General features: G+C 34.3%; 2 long non-coding RNA genes across 2 annotated transcripts; one reads left to right on the top strand and one right to left on the bottom strand.

Annotated features, from left to right (window-relative positions):
* Window positions 1–7286: 7286 nt before the first annotated feature.
* Window positions 7287–8007, top strand: LOC121223127 (uncharacterized). The gene is made up of 3 exons (XR_005920541.1): window positions 7287–7431; window positions 7536–7622; window positions 7854–8007. It is a non-coding gene; the product is annotated as an uncharacterized lncRNA (long non-coding RNA).
* A 1322-nt stretch (window positions 8008–9329) lies between these two features.
* Window positions 9330–13325, bottom strand: LOC107913576 (uncharacterized). Its single transcript, XR_001688569.2, has 2 exons — window positions 10185–13325; window positions 9330–9954 (listed from the first exon to the last, which is right to left on the bottom strand). It is a non-coding gene; the product is annotated as an uncharacterized lncRNA (long non-coding RNA).
* Between the last annotated feature and the right edge of the window lie 8976 nt (window positions 13326–22301).

Genomic DNA, 22301 nt, shown 5'->3' with positions numbered 1-22301 from the left:
ATCCAGTTACTATTTATTGAAATTTGGTATTTAAAGTAAATTCTGAGTGGGTAAGACATTAATTTTGACTAAGCATAAGATTCTGTGAATGCGCCAACTGACAAATCTTGTGTTTGGCGAGCTCGATAGTTTGGCAAACTTTGTTGTGGAGTATACGCCACCTTAGTTATTTAGGTGTTTAAGTTAAGTTCATAGTTTGATAGAATTATCTATTATTATGGTAAGGTGATTTAGTTAGTCTAGCGAGAGATAGTTAGAATGGAACTAAGTTATTGTAGTTGATAAGACTAAAATTATAGTGAGAGTATTTAGTCACGATGTAACACCCCTTACCCGAGACCGTTGCCAGAGTCAAGCACGAGGCGTTATCTGATTTAACTTACCAGTTCGGAGCATAAAAATTTGCTTTTAAAATTAATTCGCTCACGTTCAATCAATATGTCCCTAAAAATGACCCTCGAAACCCTAAAACATGCAACAAAAATGATTTGGGTCCAAACCGAAAACACTAAAAATTTTCCGAATACTTAAACAAATCAAAAATAACTTATATCACTATTCACAGTAAAACTGTCCACTCGCACGACAGTCACTAATTTAATTATAACTTGAGTTACAAAATCGAAATTTAGATCTATAAATTTTCCCTGAAACTAGACTCAAATATCTTCTTACTATAAAATTTCCAGAATTTTTGGGTTAGCCAATTAGTACAGTTTATTAGTTAAAGTCTTCCCTGTTTCTCTACTCGACAGTTCTGACCTCTCTGTACTAAAAATCAATTATCTCATTGCAAAGAATTCATATAATGTTCTCGTTTGTTTCTTTTGAAAATAAACTCACTAAGGATTCTAGACATATAAATTATGAATCATAATTCTTTCTGTACAATTTTTAATGATTTTCTAAAGTCAGAACAGGGGACTTCAACAACAACTTTGACCCTGTCTCACTAAAATTCAAATATCTCCTAATATAAAATTCTTTTGCCTACAACATTTCTTTCATGTGAAAATAGACTCAATAAGATTTAATTCTATATCCGATTCAATCTCTAATTCCATTTCTACTATCCTTGGTGATTTTTCAAAATCACGTTACTGCTGCTGTCCAAAAACTGTTCCATTGCAAATTTTTACTCTTTTATAATTTCTTTGTATTTACTATCATTTAGGCATCCATAACACCAAACATGTTCTTAATTAGCCATTTCAATAGCTAACCATTAGCCATATCATATAAACACACTCAAAATGACTAAGTCTCTATACATGCCATAGCTTTACACGTTTCGAAATCACATAATACTGAGATGTCTGTAGATAGTGTGAGACGAACTCTGACGTCCTTGTGATCCTTGAACTGACTTGGCGATACTATAAAAATAAGAAAAATAAAGAAAGTAAGTATAAAGCTTAGTAAGTTTACAAGTAAATAAATAACAACATTTATTATAAATAATCATACTCATAAATTTCATCAAACATTAGAATCTTTACTCGCTTCTTTACTTACTCACTTACTTGTTTACTTACTTGCTTACTTAAATAACTCATGATTATAACTTACTCCTCCCTTGCTGAAATTTCTTTCTCAACTGGTAACTGAGATATTCTCAATCCTTATAACTCACCTGAATTTATTATTATGCTTTTATCTAAACTTTCATGTAACATGGTCTATTTACTATCCCGTTGAATCACTTGGAATACTAAGGATACTCGAGTCTCTTGTCTGATAATACATGCCAAAGCTATGTCCCAGACATATTCTTACATGGGATGCTTTCTGTACTGCCAATGCCATATCCCAGATATGGTCTTACATAGGAGTTCTCATATCGGTGCCCATGCCATGTCCCAGACATGGTCTTATGGGGGACCTCTCATCTCGGTGCCAACGCCATGTCCCAGACATGGTCTTACATGGGACCTCTTGTAATCTCAATGATGCCAATGCCATGTCCCAGACATGGTCTTACATGGGATCTCATTCCCTTAATGTCATGACATTTGTATCCGATACATTCCCAATGTTTCAACGGGGCTTTTATCATTGATTCTTTGTCATCTCATACTTAAGTTGACATTAGATATTTTCATGAAATAAATACATAATTGCTGAAAAATAACAGCATTAATAATAATTATCAAAATATTGCATTTATTTACAGTAAACTTACCTCGATACAAAATATGATCAAATCTAGTACTTTAGTCTTCATCCTTTTTCTTTCCCCGATCTAACTCTGGATTTCATTCTTCTTGATCTATAATAGCAAATTTATCTTAATTAATACTCACATTCATCAAAACAATCCTTGACTCGAACTTTGGAAAAATTATGATTTTGCCCCTAAACTTTTGCATAATTATACTTTTGCCCCAAAGCTCGGAAATTAAACTTCATCCCTTAGTCTTATGTTTTATGACATGCTGAACATTTTTCCCTTCTATGGCAACATCAAATTCCCACTCTAACACTTACTTATGAACATTAGGTATTTTTACCGATGTCGTTTTACTTGTTTTCACTTAAAATTGCTCAGCAAAAGTTGTTTAACATGATTCCAAGCTTCATATTCTATCATAAAACATCAAAATAACACATTTCACCTATGGGTATTTTTCCAAATATGAACCCTGGGTTAAATTATTGCTAGAATAAGCTAAATCAAGTTACCGAGACTCTAAAAATGTAAAAAAACATTAAAAACGAGACTTAGGATCACTTACTATGGAGCTTGGAAGCTTGAAAACCCTAACTATGGCTTCCCCCTTGCTAAATTCGGCCAAATGAAGAAGATGGGCATATTTTGCCATCTTTTCCCCTTTTTAATTCTTTTTTATTACTAAATGACTAAAATACCTTTCACTTAAAAATATCCTATTTCACTTATCTCATGTCAGTTTTTGTCCACAATTTAACCAATGGTATAATTGCAATTTAAAAACCTCCAATTTAAAATTTCATAACAATTGGACACCTCAACATGTAGAACTCAACTTTTGCATTTTTTTACAATTTAGTCCTTTTGACTAAATTGAGTGCCCAAACGACGAAATTTTCGAACGAAATTTTGACAAAATTATTTCGTGAAATTGTAGACCATAAAAATACAATAAAATAAACTTTTTTCCTCATCGAATTTGTGGTCCCGAAACTATATTCCGACTAGGCCCGAAATCGAGATGTTACACATGATTATCGAGAGAGGGTTAGTGGGATAATTTGAATTTTCCACTAAACCTTATTTCTGTGTTTAGTTGTATAAAGTTAGTAGTGACTTCTTGGCAAGTTTTATGTCTTCTTGGCTTTCATTTTCCTTCTAGATTTTTCTCTACTCACTCACTTTAAAACTTAAGACCAGAAACCTGCTTGAAGCTGGGTTTGCTATATTCAGCCAACTCCTTCGTTCGTTTTAGCACCCTGGTACTATTAATGAACTCTAGGTTATTTTCTTGGTTATTTACGTGATCTTAATGCATGCTTTAGTGTCAGATTTGTATGTAATGAAGGAAACTTCCTGAATTTGGGTTTTATGATAATGCTTCTTGCAAGCATGTTTAGTTTTAGTATAGTGATCTAATAAGTTTAACTATCTATATTATAGTTCAAGACACTCTTGAAAGTTCCTGTTATAAGGGCAAAGGTCATGTTGTTTAGACTTGTTACACTTTCTAGTGAGTTCCTTCTTACTTCCATCTATATTCTATCTTTGTTTATACTTTGTTTAAGTTAAGTATTCATACTCTATAAAGATGAGATATCTATACATGAAATATGATTATTTGGAGTCGTTAGTCTGGTTTTGGTTTGTCTGTGTAAAAGAGTAAAAACTATTCTTCAAGTTTAAACTACTACCTTTTACTCTAGCAAGAACGATATGAACTAAATCACGGAAGTGATGATTAAGGAAAATGTACTCATGGCGTTTCCTTCAATGAAATGTACATTGAATAAGCAGATCGTGATACATGAAAATGGTTGTGTAGCCTCTAGTAGGGCAATTATACATTGCAGACCAGATTGGCAAATCACAACAAAGGAAATAAATTATATGAATCTAACTAAAGGATTTATGTACATGGTTAATATGAAGAAAGTTCGTCTAAATGGTTTTATGGGCATATTGTATACGCCAAAGGAAAGGCAATGGGCGTATAGATTGTCTGTGTACAGTACTCGTTATCTGGCGTATTGTGTGATTGTTTAACTCTTTGAAATAATCCGTTTGGGTCTACTAGTAAATATTTGATATGTTTTCTGTTAGAACTCACTAATTTCTTTAAACTTACTTAGTTACCTCTGCTTCTTAGGCTTACTGTTGAAGTATTTTTTAGGACTATGCTAGAGGACAATTGCTGTTGTGAGATTTCTATTGTTTTGTATTATGCATGACATGAGGGCGATGTCAAGATGTTTAATTTTGAAGAATGAATCTTGTATTTAAACTTGTGTTCATGAAAGTGTGATTTTTAATGAAATTACAGTGAAGTATTTATGGTGATAAAATGTGCTATTTTATTTAGTCTTGTACAACAAATGGTTTATTCGTAACAACTTATACTATAGTTTAAGTTAGTTTATACCAAAAATAATTTTTAAGATAATGGATTTAAAGTAGTGACACAACATTCTCAAATCCTCCTTAAGGATCAAGTTTGGAGTGTTATAGGTGGCCATTTGCAAATCTTTAAAAACATAGGTTAATCAAGCTTTTAGTTCAAAGTATTAGGGTAATATTGAAACTATTGTCAAGCACCTTAATCAATAAGTACATTGATTTATGTGATTTTGAATGATTAAATGTGAAAAATATTGGGTTTGTATAGTTTTCAAATTTGGTGTTTAGGGATAAATAGGATACTGATTAGGAATGACTAAATCTTCAGGACAACACAGAGATAATGTTAAATAAAGAATCAAGACAAAGAATGCCAAATATTTTTTTGGAATAGATAGGTTCATGATTTTTTTTATTTTAACTACGCTACTTAGATAACAACAGAGGAAATGAGAGGAATGAAGTTCAGTAACTCAAATGAAGTTCAATCATTTTATCTAAATTATGCTCATATGCTTGGTTTTAGTGTTAGGCTTGAAGAAACAAAGACAACCCAAAACATGGGATGTTGTTGCCAAATATTTATACTGTAAAAAGAAGGTGAGTGGTCGAAGAAACAAACCAATAATAATAAAAGGAGTTAAAACCCGAAAAATATAACTCAAATTGGTATAAAGCAATTATGAGAGTTGCACTCAAAAAGTGTAAAAGTAGATGGGTTGTTACGAACTTCATGAAAGAGCACAATCATGAATTGTTGTACATCATGCACAGGCGAAGCTAATAAAGTCTTTGCATGAAGTTCCAAGCCCTAATTACATATGTCCAATCGGTCCCTCCACTAGTTTATTTAAACCAGAAATAAATAGCATGTTGAATCAAATGAACATAAATGAATAGAAATGATAGGGTTAGAGAAATGGGTTGCATTCGAAAATGAGTGTGGTTTCTCAGTAAGTAGGCAAATGACCTGAGAATTAGTTTAAGTTTTTCGAATTATTATTTAATTAATTGAAGTTCGAAAATGGAATTAAAGTAATTTGTCATTGTGAATCCGTTGGATGAAGAAGTTAAATATATTTTCTCATAGATTCTTTTATAGTAAAGTTTCCATGATTTTAATGAAATTAGAATTGGATTGAGAAAATTATTTAATTGAAATTTTAATTTATTTAAAATAAATAAATAATATTTATTTTTGAAAATAAATAAACATGTATTAGATTGGATTAAAGTATAAATTGCTAGGTTAAAAGTCTAGGAAGCACTTATAATTGGACCAAATACATGTATTTTTTTTATAAAACTTATCAAAATTACAAATATTACTAAAATAATATTAATAATTTTTTCAAATATTTAAAAATATTTTAATTTTCAACAAGATATTTACTTCTATGACTGGCATACAAATAGACTGCAACGTGAATGCCACATCAGCATGTATTTACCTTTTTAATATAACTTATTAAATTTGAAAGAAAAATACAAAAAGTGTTTTTAAAAATAAAAATTATAAAAAAAGTTACATTAATATTAACATATTTAAAGATTATTTTATGCTTTAGCAACCTATTAATTTCTTTGAGTGGCATACACGTGGACGTTAACAATCTAGAGGATGTCTATATTAAGATTATATTAAATATATATTATATCAAAAAGATGGACAATCAAACCTATTTATTTCTCAATTCAATAGAAGAAAAAAAGAAAAGAGGTGAATAGGGTCTCAAATAATGAGAGATATGTAAAAAGAAGGCCCGATTACGCTCATTTCTAATCCTAAATGGAATGTAACGACGTAGGGATACATATGTAAACATAGTATCTATTTAGATACGCTCGAATGATCCCTTCTCATAATCATGGAATGAACTTATAATCATAGAATCGGCTCGATCATCAAATTATAGATTATAAGTTCATAACCCCAACCCATTCTCATTTTGGGCGGAACAGATCTACTAATTCTTTGATTCCAGTTGGTAAAGAGGGACCTTGAACTAAGAAATAGATTCTAGAAGTTAAACTAAAAAAGGGTATCCTGAGCAATTGCAATAATCGTGTTCATTGATATTCCTGGATAAGTAGATGCTATCACATATACAATCATACTCAATTCGATGGAATTGTTTGATCTTAAAGGGGATCTTCTATAATTTCGCACGTGAGGGGTTATTTCGTGGTTTTGTCCTGTCATTAATAACTTGATTATTTTTAGATAATAGTAGATAGAAACAACGTTTATAAGGAGTCCTATTGAAACCAAGAAATGTTGGTCTCCCTGCCATCCACTATTTATAAAAGTTAGTTATTATCTTTGGAAAAAAGTATTTAAAGTATTCTTACATATATATAGAAAGTATTATAATAATATTAAATTATTATTAAAAATTATAATTTTTATAAATTTATGCATGGACCAAACACGAAAGACTACTATATAAATGTCACGTCAGTAAAATTAACATTAATTTAACTTATACATCCTATTTTAGAATGATTTGCAAGTTTAATGGGTAAACTATAGTGAGCACAAGTCCTTTTTTAGTCATATCAATTAAACTATTCACTATTTCATATATAGAGAGATTACTATATCAGCAAATATATCAATAACCACTCTTTATTTGCATATATATAGAGAGAGAGAGACACCATTATAAACTATTCACTATTGCATATTTTCAATATCTGCCCCTCACTTCCACTTGAATCAAAATGGGTCACCAAGTTCTCTCGCTAAGAGGCAAAGCAAAGAGACGGAGGAAGATGTTCTATGCTCGGAGGCGCTAGGATCGTAAATAGCCAGACAGAGACTAATTGGAGAACGGAAGGAGTGGAGGAAAAGTCATCCTGCGGTAAAAAAAATACTTGAAACTGAACCCTTTCGCTTTTATGATAAGCAAACCCTATACACTAGTTCTTGCTAACATTTATTTGTTTTTTCTTTTACACTTTTCAGAGTTTCCATGCAAAACCGGTGGTACTGTACCTTGAAAATCGAATTACTTTGATGCATTGGCAAAGCATCATTCCCGGATCGGCAAGGGTAAGTCAACATTTTTTTTAATGCAAAATTGTAGTCAAATTTGGTTATTGCATGATTCCACGCGGCATAGTTGTTCATTGCATGATTTGAGGCATAAATGGGATCCTAATCATTCCCGTAAAATTATGTAACCAGTTATTTTCAAAATTTTCTAACCCCTAATTTGCAAGAAACTTGAAAAATGTTGATTTATTGTTGTTTAATACTTTGGCTTTTTTTTTTCTTTAACAGACTTACTGGCAGGAAGGATTTTACCTTGTGGTGCTGTTTTTCACTAGAATTATCCGATCAGGGGACTCCAGTTGCCCTGTTTCCTGCTTCCTTCTTCCACCCGAATGTTTACCCAAACCGGATTGTTTGCACTCCTCTCCTCTCAGAAAACGGCGTAAGGACATTCAAATATATTACTTTTTAATGTAATTACTTGTAATTATTATATTTATTTTTTTATTATAATGTACTTAACTATTGCGATTTTAATCTTTCTATTATATTTTTTTATGACGGAAATAAAATTTTCTTCAGTCTCACTAACATTACAAACAAATAATAATCTCAAAATCAATATTTTACAAATAAAAATATTTTTTAAAGATAAAGAATAATTCCTCTTATAGATAAACAAAGTAAATTAACTTAAATAAATTAAACATTTATATTTAATTTAATTAATCTGATAAATTTTAACCGTGTAGTTCACTTTTATTCATGATAAGTTACTTACGAATTTTCAGAATTCTATTTGTATTAAAATATTTTTATATTGGCTATCTTAGTATAATTTCAATGTTAACTCAAAAGTTATTTTCAATCAAACATAAATCTTAATAAAAATATATATTCTCCTAAACCACCTTCCCATGTGAATTTTTTTTTTCCTAAGATGAGGTTCAAACCCAAGCGACGCATAGGTTAAACCATCCAAACTTATGCCACAAAGGACGGTCAGATAGGTTTGAATAAAGTTTACCTCCTTAATCAAATAAATAGTACAACTTGCCCTTATAGTTCACTATTCTATAAAGGTCAACTACACAGCAACTGTTTAGCATATCTTTGTGCAACATTTCACGTACCACTTACAGACCTATAAACGTCCTATCAAGTTCTATAAAGCTAGTACTTTACCTATCACAAGTCTTGTCAACATTTGATGTTTCTTCTTCGATAAGGCTTTCTTTCAATTCCTCAAAAACTTCTTATAGCATGCATATTGTGTACCACAATTTACTAGGATTAAAATTAGCATTTGGAGTCAGACACCAACGTCGTTTGTTTATACAAACCCTGCCTGCTGGAAGGTTAGTTTATTCATTGGAGCACCCAGTTTATCAGCATCTTTTTAAATAATAAAGTCAAATATTTTAGTGCAATTACGTAATACTTTCAATGAAACTTTAAACTTTCAATTAAAAATTTAAACGCATTTCCCTTAATTATCGGTCCAACCAAATAACAATACGACCTTTTAGTCTCTTACTATAAAATTTATAGTTGAGAAAGAAATTTAATTGGGTTTAACCGCTTAATCCTTAAAGATACTTCTTACAAGTAATTTAAGTTAAACAAGTGGGAGATACTGAATCATTTACTATTAAAAGCCATCCCAATGCTCTCTTTTTTCTTAAACTTCTATTTTGTCTTACTATAAATGACATTGTTTTGACTTATTTGGCCTACCGAGATTCTATGTGGTTAGTGAATATATGCAAAATATTCAATTTTGTTTTATAGAAATAAAATGGAGGTTAAGTTCCAAATTCAAACAAACAATGTTAAAATGCTTAAAAAACCACAACCTTGCTAAATTTCATCCCGCATTGTCAGCTTCATCAATTTCACTTCAAATTGGCATTTTGGGCATTCGATCCAAAATTCACCTATCCCTAAAACATCATATTCGTCGCCTGAGCAGTGTCCACTCTCTTTGTCGTCATCAGGGCAGATCCACATTCTTGGAACTAATCTTGCACTATCGGCAGTCAACCTGCTCCAAAGCTTCTCTCTACTGCATATTCTTTGGCTCTTGTGTGGATCACTTTCATATATGAAATGCATAATGAACATACCTTCAGCAGTACGTAGGTCTATATGGCTACCCTTACCTGTCACAATTAAACCTATGACCATTCAATACAGTACCAATGGAAGAGGTGGCTCAGCCGACACTGCGTGCCTCATAATTTGTGTACCCTCTTCATTCCTGCCTTAATTGAAGAACATTGCAGTTCCCACCATAACCAAGGCTTCACTGTTTATGGCCTCTGCGAACTTCATTATGAAGTCACATATTTGTGGCAGAATATGCATGGACCGGACACGAGGGGCCATCCTATCCACGTTGAAGAGAAACAGAATGAATATAGAGTATCATGAATAGCTTTTTCATTAACAGAAAGAAACCAAAAAAACTATTCTCAAAAGTCTGAGTTAAAGGAATTTATACAAAATTTGTTAACTGCTTAATAAATAATAGCTAACCATTTCTTAACAAACTAACTACTAACAGTTCATTAGTTACAACATGAATCATTCCTTAATATTCACCCAACTGGTGAGTACCTTTGTAACCACTCGGTTTTGCTGACAACCTTAAGTCGTGTCTTGAACCTATTAAAAAACCTAGCTAACAAAGGTTTTGTAAGCACGTCTGCCACCTGGTCTTGAGCTAGAACATAACCAACGATCAGTTTGCCAATTGCCACCTTTTCACAAACAAAGAATATATCCAGCTCTACATGCTTGAACTTGGAGTGTAGAATCGGATTAGCAGACACCGCCAATGTACTTGAATTATCACCCCAAAGAACTGTCTTCCCTGCAACGTGAACTTGTAATTCTCCCAATAATGATTCCAACCAGGTGACCTCGACTGTAGCATGAGCAAGGCTCCTTGTTGTTTCTTAGAACCCCATGAGACCGGGTTCCCTCTAAGAAAAATACAAAAACCTGATGTGGATCGCCTATCATTAGGATCATCACCCTAGCTGGCATCTGAGTAACCCTTAAGAGAAAGTCTAGGGGCAGCAGTGAAACAAATTCCATGATCAACTTTGGCTTGTAAAAAGCGTAAAATACATTCAGTAGCTTTGAAATGATGATCAAGGGGCTTGTGCATAAACTGGCAGACCATGTTTATTGCAAACGTAATCTCGAGACTAGTGATCACAATTTACTATAATGCACCCACTATACTCTTGTATTTAGACTCATTTTCAATAGGGCTTCTAGTGTTCGCAGACAACACAGAAGAAGAAATCATAGGAGTAGGCGTGCCTTTGGAGTTATCCATGCAACTTCTTTGCAGCAAGTTTAGAATATACTTTCGTTAACTGAGAAATATCCTGGAAGCAGTGCAGGTGATTTCGATGCCCAAAAAATAGCTTAACTTTCCCAAATCTTTTAGAGAGAACCTCGAGTCTAAAGAGTTCACGAAAGCATCAATACTTGGATGATAGTTACCCGTGACTATGATGTCGTCCACATAAACAAGAACATAGAGAAGAACATCTCCAAAAATTTTGATAAAAAGTAAAGCATCAGATTTAGACAAAACAAACCCTGTTGTAACAAGGTGGTCTCTCAGTTTTTGAAACCAAGCATGAGGCACCTGTTTAAGGCCATACAAGGCTTTCTTGAGTTTGCACACCAACGAAAACCCTTCACTATGTTGTTCAAACTCTGGGGGCTGTACCATGCAAATTTCTTTCAGTAAGATCACCATTGAGAAAGGTGTTATTTATATCAACTTGCCTTAAGGTCCAGCCGAATGTAATAGCAAAGGATAAAACCACTCAGATTGTTGTAGGCTTAACAACCGAACTAAACGTTTCATTGAAATTGACACCTACTTCTTATAGATATCCTTTCACAACAAGTCAACATCTGTAACGAGCCATTTCCCCATTTGTATGTCTTTTAATCTTGAAAATCCATTTGCAGCCCACTACCCCTCTGTCAGAAGGCAAAGGTACAATACAAGCTCTCACGTGTGATTTTTTAAAAGCGCGTCATATTCCTGTTGAGTAGCGTCAAACCATTTTGGACTCAAGAATGTTCCATTGATTGTTGAGGGCTCATGATTAGCAGAAGCAGTAATATAAAGCTTTGGTTTAAAAATACCATGCTTTGACCTTGTTTGCATGAGGTGTGTGTTGACAGGAATAAGAGCAGGAGCAATTAAAGGAGTAGTCTCTAGATGAGGAATTAACCCTTCTTGTGAACCAAGTGAAGTATTACCAACCTGCTCCATAGGAATACTAATGGAATCTAACCTTGTGCGAGAAGTGGACTCTCGGAATGACCCTTTAGAAAAGCCAAAGGTTTGATCAATTGGTGGTGATATGTCAGCGACAAAACCCTCATCAGAACTACACAAACAATCAGCAATAAATGGCCTTTCAGCAGGAGCAACTGGTGACTATGTGTTAACAGTAATATAAAGACTGTTACGGTTGTTAGTCTATTATAGAATCTGGTAATCAGTTGGATATGCAGTTAGTTAAGAATAGTCATTCTTGTATGAGTATATAAACATAGACAATGTATTCAAAGAAAGTAAGTAATAAAGATTGATTGAAAGTATTACTCTGTAGTTTTCATACATTTTCTACTTAGTACCTAACATGGTATCAGTCCCCTAGTTCCTCCTGGTGTCAACGTCTGTTGTTTTATGGCTAATTCGCAAGACTCTACGTCTGTTGATCGTCCTACTACATCATTTTCCAATTCGTGATTGATTCAAGTTTTTCCTCATCATGACACAATGAAATTAGATGTGAAAAACTTTGTGCAGTGACAGCAACATATCAGACTAATTACAGAAGGATATGAGTTGCAAGGTTTTTTAGATGGTACTCTACCTACTCCGCCTAGTTTTGTGGCCTCACCGGATAGTTCATTGACTCCAAATCCAGATGCGGTTGCCTTTCTTCAATAAGATAAGCTCTTAGCCAATTGGCTACTATTTACTGTTAATATGTCTCTGTTGTCTTCATTTACAGCTGCTAAAACAGCGTGTGATATCTAGACTACTGCCAATCGGTTGTTTGTTGCCTCAATCTGTGCTAAAATCTCAAGAATCAAGCATGAGTTGTATTCACTAAAGAAAGACGCGTTGACTGTTACCGAGTTCATCGCCAAGATTCAGAACACCTGTGCCCTACTTGAAGCCTCTAGATCTGTCGTTTCAGAGGCCGAAAAGGTAAAAGTGATCCTCGCTGGTCTTCCGTTTGAATTTGATGCGGTATTGACTTTTACGTCATTTTCATCGGAGACGCTTCTATTTCAACAGTTGGTTGATGTGCTGATGGAGTTTGAGACTCGTCAGATGCAAGCTGTGCAAGATGTACCGATGCATACGAATGTGGCTTAAGCTTCTCCAACTGTGTCGGTGACTGAGTCGGTTCTATGTTCTGGGCGTGGTGGTTGCTCATTTTTTAGCTCACGTAAGCGCGGGTTTCGTCTTCCGGTGCAGTGTCAAACCTACAGTCGATATGGTCATCTCGCTCAAATGTGCTTTTATCGATTCAACAGCGACAACGGTGGTCCGAGCGAGTTCACTCCGGTGCGTTTTCATTCTTGTCACACTGGTCAAATAAATCATCTAGAAGGTGAGTAGTCTTCATGGGTGCCATTGACTTCTGGATATGGGGTTTCTAATTAGAGAAACCCTAATTACTTTGCTGCCAGTCGTATTTGGTCTCCAGCTAGCCCACAGGTGGTGTATGGCCCGTATGTACAGTCGTAAAGTGGGCATGATTATGGGAACAGTTTGGGCCGTGTATTTGGGCATGATGTAGAGCATGGATTCTGACTTTTGTTTGGGCGTGTTCTGCAACAGGATTTTGGGCCTTCCTTTGGGCTTGATGTACAATGCGAATTTGGGCGTAACTTGGGCAAGCAACAGTTTGAGCCCACTGTTAGGGTGCTTAGGCCAACTGTTTCAAGTCAGCCATGTACGCTAAATAATCATAATAGGCCACACAATGGATAGCTTAATGTTGGCCAACATTTTGCACAAAATTCATCTAAGCCCATTTCTAATTTTGTGGGCTTGGACAGTTCTCGACAACATAATGGTTCCAAGGTTCTGTGGCGAACCAAAACTCGTGCTTGAGTATTTGATTTTGACTCCTCATAGGGTGTTGGGCTGCCCTGAATTCCTGACTTTTGTGCATCTGATTTTTTGGATGCCACACAGTATGATTTTAATTTTGATAACACTGATTCGTATATTCCTGTGCCAGTAGGGACCTCGTCCTGGTATCCAGATTCATGAGCCACTTATCATGTCTGTCAGAACCCTTCTAGGCTCAATACGACAACTCCATATTCAGGTACTTCTTCTTTGGTTATAGGGAATGGAAATCCTGCTAAAATTTTATCTATTGGTAATACGGTTCTACCTACAACAAAAAAGTTATTACATCTGTCTAATGTTTTGTGTGTGCCTAGCATACGAAAGAATCTTATGTCTGTGTCTTAGTTTGCTACTGACAATAATGTGTTTTTTGAGTTTCATCTGTCTTATTGTGTTATTAAAGACAGCTAGACTCGGGAAACTTTGTTACGGGGCCAAGTATGTGATGGTCTATATCAGTTTTCAGCCATTAAGTCAGCTCCATCTGATTGACGTTCTATTGTTCACAACATCGGGGTTCAAGACTATTCATCTGTTGATGATGTTTTTACTCTGTGGCACAACAGACTTGGTCATCCGTCTACTGCAGTTGTTAAACATGTTCTTGATAAGTGTCGAATTGTTTCAAATAAAAAATGTCTTGATAATGTGTGTATTGCCTGTCAAAAAGGAAAAGCACATAAATTGCCATTTTTACATTCTACTACTGAATATATGAAATTGTTTGAATTGGTTGTTTTCGATTTGTTGGGACCCATTTCTGTTGCGAGTGGGGGCAATCTATATTATGTCTCGTTTGTAGATATGTGTAGTAGATTTGCCTAGGTTTATTTGATTAAACGTAAATCTCAAACAGTTGACTATTTTTTTCAATTTTAGAAAATGATTGTTACACAGTTTGGAAAGAAAATTAAAAATTTTCAAAGTGATTGGGGTGGTGAGTTTCGTGCTTTTACGTCTGTTCTAGCTAGTCATGGGATTCTCCATCGAGTTTCCTATCCACATACTTCAAAACAAAATGGGGTAGCTGAGCTTAAACACAGGCATATTGTGGAGACTAGTCTTACACTTTTAGCCCAAGCTAATCTACCTATGGAGTTTTGGGGATATGCATTCTGCAGTGCTGTTCATCTTATCAATCGTCTACCTACTTTGGTACTGAAAGGTCAGTCTCCGTATTAGAGTCTGTATGGTCACGAACCTACATATGATCATTTAAGGGTGTTTGGTTATTGTTGTTTTCTGTATTTACGTCTTTTTTTTATCATACAAACTGGATTTTCGTTCTCAACCATGTAAGTTTCTGGGGTATAGTTCTCAATATAAAGGTTATCATTGTCTCACACCAAAGGGTAATGTTGTTATTTCTCGTCATGTTGTATTTGATGAACGTCGATTTCTGTTTCACTTGCCTGCCCTATCTACTATTCAGTTCCCTTCAAGTTCTCCTACATATGTTCCTGTTGTTTGCACTTCTTCTATTCAGTTTTCTGCAGAACCTAGCAATATCAGTGTTTTGTCACCAATGACTGCTCTTCTATCTTCTGCTCCAAACTTTTAGTCTGACCAGTCTGTTCTGGTTGAGTTACCAGATACATGTCGTCCTCGTCAGTCAGTCTCAGTTGATTTACTAACTGAATTTGGGAACAGTATTAGGGAGCAATGTATTTCGAGTTCGTTCACAGAAGCTAGTCTAGTCAATCAATCCAGTGTGTCTCAAATTATTCCTTCTCTTCCTATAGGAAATACTCATGCTATGGTTACTCGATCTAAGGCAGGAATTTTTAAGCCGAAGGCGTTGTCAGTTGATGTTATAGATTTTGAGCCTCGATCTATTGAAGAAGCTGTTGCTCATATAGAGTGGAAAAGTGCTGGTCAAGCTGAATTTGATGCTTTAATGGCCAACGCTACCTGGGAACTGGTTTCTCTACCTCTTAGTTGAAAAGCAATTAGGTGCAAATGGCTTTTCAAAATCAAGAGGAATCCTGATGGGTCAATTAATCATTGGAAAGCACGGTTGGTAGCAAAGGGATGTTCTCAGGTTCCTGGGTGTGACTTCAAAGAAACATTTAGCCCAATAGTCAAACCTGCTATGATCCGAACCATTTTATCTGTTGCTGTATCTAATGGTTGGAACCTTCGTCAGGTTGATGTAAACAATGTTTTTTAAATAGAGATCTGACTGATGAAGTATTCATGCAACAGCCTCCTGGATATGTTCAATACAGACCAAATGGTGAGACTTTAGTATGTCGTCTGATGAAGGCTTTGTATGGCTTACGACAAGCTCCTCGTGCTTGGTTTGAAAAGTTGAAACAGTTTCTTATCTCTTCTGGTTTTGTCATGTCTAAAGCTGATGCTTCCTTGTTTGTTAAAGTTTCAAACAAGTCCACTATTTATATCTTGGTTTATGTGAATGATATTATTATTACTGGTAGTTCGACTAATGAAATCAACTATTTTGTTCAACAACTACATTTCAAGTTTTCTCTAAAGGATATGGGTGAGCTTCATTATTTTTTGGGAATTAAAGTCAGTAGGTCCTCCAATGGCAGTCTGCACTTGTGTCAACGCAAGTACATTCGAGACCTTCTTGACCGGAGATCTCTGGCTAATGCTAAGAGTGTTCATACGCCAATGGTTAGTTCACTAACTTTGTCTAAGGATGAAGGTGATCGGCTTACAGATCCTGCTGAATACAGAAGTCTAGCTGGTGTTCTTCAATATGTAGTTCTGACTCGGCCAAATATTACCTATGCTGTAAATCATGTATGTCAGTTTATGCATGCACTACTACGATTCATTTGATAGCATTGAAACTTATCCTCAGATATTTACATGGTATCATCAGTCATAGGTTGGTTTTTCGCCGATTTGAAAGATTATCTTTGGTTGGGTATGTTGACGCCAACTAGGGACTTGATTTTGATGATTGTCGGTCTACTACAAGGTTTTGTGTATACTTCGGTCATACGCCTGTTTCATGGTGTTCTAAGAAAAAAAAGTTATTTCTCGGTCTACAGCAGAGGCTGAATATCAAAGTATTACTGCAGCTTCTAGTGATATTACGTGGTTAGTTTCTTTGTTGACAAAGTTACAAATTAGTTATTCTGATCCTCCAATAGTTTGGTGTGACAATTCAAGTGCTGTAGCTGTTACAGCTAATTCAGTCTTACACTCTAAGTTCAAACATGTTGAACTTGATCTATTTTTTGTTCGCGAAAAGGTGGCTGATGGGTCTCTCTTTGTCGGTGAAGTGCCAGCGTGTGATCAAGTTGCAGATATTCTCACTAAACCTTTCTCTGTCTCGTTATTTGCTTGATTTTGAAGTTTGCTTCAGGTCTTACCTCTTGAGAAGTTGGGTGAATGTTAACAGTAATATAAAGACTGTTACGGTTGTTAGTCTGTTATAGAATCTGGTAATCAGTTGGATATGCAGTTAGTTAAGAACAGTCATTCTTGTATGAGTATATAAACATAGCTAATGTATTCAAAGAAAGTAAGTAATAAAGATTGATTGAAAGTATTACTCTATATTTTTCTTACATTTTCTACTTAGTACCTAACACTATGTAGAAAATTGTTGAGGCAAAATTGGAATAGTTGGCTGTTGACGAACCATTGAAGAAGTGTCCTTAGTACATGAAGTCCCTATCACTGTCCCTCTCTTGGCAAACAGATAGCAACCTGCATCAAATACGACACAAACTTTTCCATTTTCATCAAGGCACTTATAACCTTTATGATTAGAACTAAACCTAAGATGAGTACAAGGTCTAGAACGGTACTGTAGTTTATGTTTGTTATAAGGCCTAAAATATGGATAACAACAACAACCAAAAACCTTAAGCACCATATAGTCCGGTAGTGTGTGATACAACTTTTCGTAAGGAGACTTTCCTTGAAGAACTAGTGTAGGGAGCATGTTTATTAAGTAAGAAGCATGTAAAAATGTATGACTCTAGAGATGTATGGGTAGAGAAGTTTGTGCAAGCAGCGTGAGACTCGTCTCTACCAAATTTTTGTGTTTCCTCTCGGTAATACCGTTTTGTTCAGATGTATGTGGACAATTAGCCTGTGTTGTATGCCTAGTTAGGAAAGAGTCATAGTCAATGGTCTATACTCACCACCCCAGTCACTTTGAAGCCTTTTAATCTTGTACCCAAATTGAACCTCTACAAATTTTTGAAACTGAAGAAACTTATCAAGAACCTCAGCTTTTGTCTTCAAAAGATAAATCCATGTAAAATGAATGTAAGCATCTACAAATGAAAGGTAGTAAAGACAACCCTCTGAATGTAATGAAGTCGACCCCTATAAATCGGATACAACTAGCTCAAAAGGTGATGAATATACAGTTTGAGAATCAGGAAAAACAAGTTTATGAGATTTCCCATACTGACAAATAGCACACACTTTTTTCAAAACACACTTATTCGATACACCATTACAATTTCTAAGCACTTGAGTAAGTGTTCTATTACACGGGTGACCAAGTTGTTTGTGCCACAACTCAAATACAGAAGTGCCAATTGCAACCGAATGAGCGCGTGGTAGCCCAACTCCAGCATCATTCACCCCTGCATAACCTGTATGATATGTTGATAAAGCAAACCGATTCAGCCCTTTATGAACATGTCCCACCAACAATACCATCCCTGTCTTGATGTCTTTCACAAAGCAATGATAGGGATGAAATTCAAAATAAACCTTGTTATCTTTTGCAAATTGACCTACAGAAATCAAGTTTTTGCATACATTTGGAACATGTAAAACACGGTTGAAGTACAAAAGTCTATTACTAGTGGTAATCGAGGAGGTCCCTACATGAGTGATAGGGATAGGAGTCCCATTGCCCATCAAGAGTTGACTCATACCTGTATATTCAGTATGATGACTAAGTGAAGAGATATTTTTGGTAACATGATTTGTGGCTCCGGAGTCGGGGTACCACATCTGATCATCACAGCTAGTTGAAGACCTAGATGGTTGACCACTACCTCCTTGAGAGCAAGGAAATTTATTACAACAGTGATACACCCCATAGTTAGATACAGTCTGTCTTGGATTGAAAAGATGATGATGATTTACTGACATCGACCTATCGCCATCAGAGATACCTGTAAAATTCTCATCAAGTCAGTAATAACACTTTTGAACAACATGTCTAACTTTACCACATAACTGACATTGGGGTCGATTATGTGAAAATCGACCCCCACATCTTCTACCACGATGAAAACCTCTATTTAGTTGAAAATCACCTCTATACGATTGAATACTCCGTTGATAATCTCTGTCAGACCTTTTTCCTAATCACCGCCTTCATGAACTTATTTACTAGCCAAGTTTACCTGTACTGGAACACTAGTTAAGAACTCAAGTTGTCTTGTTTCGTAATTAAGAAGTAGCTCTGTTAATATATCAAGGGACACACAAGTAGCTGAAGCTACTACCTGCACTGACTTATATTCGACTGAAAGGCCTGTAAGAACTATACTAACATGTTCTTATTTAGAAATTGAACTCGCTATCGCAACCAACATATCACTCATCTACTTGATCTTGGAAAAATATTCATTAACAGATAAGTGACCCTTCTTCTGAGAATACAACGCATGTCACATACTGGAGAGTTTAACAGTAGACTTAGCTACAAACTTCTTTTCAATGGCTGTCCATACATCATAGCTAGTACGAGCACTGGTAAGATAGACTAAGATCTGATCACGAACAGTTGAAAACAACAAAGAAGCCAATAGTTTGTCTTGTTGGACATGTAGAACATAACCAGAATTCTCGATTAATTTCCCTTCTTTATCCACAACACCGTGTCCTGAAACACTAATAGTACCCAGAACGAAATCTTATAGTACCCAGAATGAAACCTTACACACCATAACCTTCAAGAATTAGCATAACTTGATGCTTCCATAAAAGAAAATTACTCTCACCAAGCTTGATAGTATCATGTTTAAATAATTACTGAAGTTGTTTGTTAACAACAGAAGTGATTGAACCTGGATTTGAACAAGGAAAGCTTTCATGCTCGCCACCAGTATTAGAGAAATGATTTGGGCTCTCTTCAACCTCCTCAGTCGCCATGGCGATTCAAAAAATCAACAACAAAACCTTGGCTCAAATACCATGAAGAGAAATAGAATGACTGTAGAGTATCATGAATAGCTTCTTCATTAACGGAAAGAAACCAAAAAAACTATTTTCAAAAGTCTGAGCTAAAGGAAATTATACAAAATTTGTTAACTGCTTAATAACTAACAGCTAACCATTTCTTAACAAACTAACTACTAATGGTTCATTAGTTACAACATGAATCATTCCTTAATACACGTTGACAGCCTTCATTACATTTTCTCCTTCAAGGTCTTCCTCAATGCTCAACAACTATAACAACATTGCAACGGTTCATATAACAAAGATATGTCTAGTAAGAATCAACAAAAAAAAGGAAGTCACATTTCTACTACGAAGTCAAAGAAGTCTTTCATTTCTACAACCTTAAACCCATAACGTCTTCTAAACCGAAGGGGGAAACAGTTAATAAAAAAAATTTCTTTATCTATAATCCCCATTCAAAACACAAAAAATCAAGTAAGACAAAAATCCAACATCTAAACTTATTAAGACAAAAAAATGAGTAAACTTCTAAGGACTCATAAACCAACCTTAGTAGTAGACTGTCAAATCCATTCCCGTCCTTTGCAACACAATGATAGCAAATCTCCGCAAGGATGCCTTCAGGCAACGATAGTAATCTAGAAGATTCCTGCTCAGATGTTCATGATTGTTTCATTTTTTCCGTTTTGTGAACACGATTATGTTTATACAACTCCCTCTCAGAAAAAAAACCTTAAAAAGGAAGGATTTTTCGGTGGAAGAGGCTGTAATAAATTTTCTTCCACAAGGAAGGAAAACTTTAAACAACACCCTTATCACAAAGTCTTGTTTCATAGACAAGATTGATTTTTTTGGACTTCTCACTGATTTGTTTAGTGTGGGGAAATTACTTTTAAAAATTATTTAGTAACCATTAATCAAAATTAATATATTGTTATATTGGTAACCCACGTTAGTAAACATAATTATTTGTACCAAGTTTGATTCCTCTCTTATCCATATATATTCTTTCCTTAGATGACTCATTATCCATAATGAAAAGCCTGACCTTTTTTAACTATAACAAATAAATGTGTTGAGTTTGACCTAATACATCATCTCACACCAACCTTCAATAATTACAAAAAAATTATTATTTATATAGGGGTGTGAACTCTTCAAATTTACTATAAATAATGATACACATTGAATATGTACAAATTAAATTAAAATATATAATTTTTTAACTTATTTTTTTAATCAAACATAATTGTCTGCTTACGTAATCAATATTATGCTTTAAATTTTTAATTTATTTATTTTCATTAATTTTTAGTGTTTATTTTTAAATATATAGTTAATGTCGTTAATATTTTTTTCAAACATTCCAATTTCTAACTACATCAACTTCAACTTTCCAATTAAATTTGCTTTTCGTTTTTTTTTTCATTTCATCGTGTTCATTTTCCTTACAAAATTATACTTCATTTTCCTTACAAAATTATACTTCTTTCAAGTTATAAATTTAATTTTAAATTATATTAGAAAACATATCACTTATGCATTATTGTATAAATGCTTAATATAAGCAACTACTTAAATTTAATCTTGACATTTATTAATATCATATAAAATTATTTTAATAATCTTCTAATCATTATATTTTCAACGTTTAAACTTCATAATCTAAATAAAACAAAAATTAAAACTTCATTACAATCAAACCCTAAACATTTCTATATTCTCTCCTAACATTAAGCTTTATCAACTCTACTTCAATGTAGCAATAAGAACATTTGACACCAAATTCAGCCTCCCCATCCACTTCAAATGTGTACCCTGAGCAATGGCCATTAAAGAAGTCCTCCCCATTGCATAACCACAACAATAAACATGCAATTGTGTTCCCACCCTCCACGTTTAACATCTCTTGCAACAAATTCCTACAAATTCTCCTATCTGGATCTTTTTCAAAAAAGTGTAACATATTTGTTGTAACACTCATAACCTGATCTGGTCGTTGGACCGATTTACAGAATGCTGTAGTCATAACCGGAACATAACACATTCAATTCATATTGATTACCTTAAATAAATGTAGAATACTTCATAAATGCATAATTATTACTCAAATTAAACAAAAATCATCCAATCATTGTCAGTTCAATTTATAATTAACAAATACTTCATTTCTCATATCATATACAGGTTTATGTATGCTCCAATATCATCTAGAATTTAACTAGGACTAATTTGCAACATTTTTAAAATTTTAGTTCAATTATAGCTTAAACAAATCCTTTAAATAATCATTCATATCATAAACACTCAAGTATTATGATTATAATTAATTCGAGTACTAATCGAGCTTACGATAGCTCTAAAAAAATTCAGAACTAAGTATGGACTAATTTGAAACT

The sequence above is a fragment of the Gossypium hirsutum genome, chromosome D11, assembly GCF_007990345.1.
Source record: "Gossypium hirsutum isolate 1008001.06 chromosome D11, Gossypium_hirsutum_v2.1, whole genome shotgun sequence".
In the NCBI taxonomy this organism is placed as follows: Eukaryota; Viridiplantae; Streptophyta; class Magnoliopsida; order Malvales; family Malvaceae; genus Gossypium; species Gossypium hirsutum.
The sequence above is the reverse complement of the archived record's forward strand: the minus strand, read 5'-3'. Positions and strand labels throughout refer to the sequence as shown.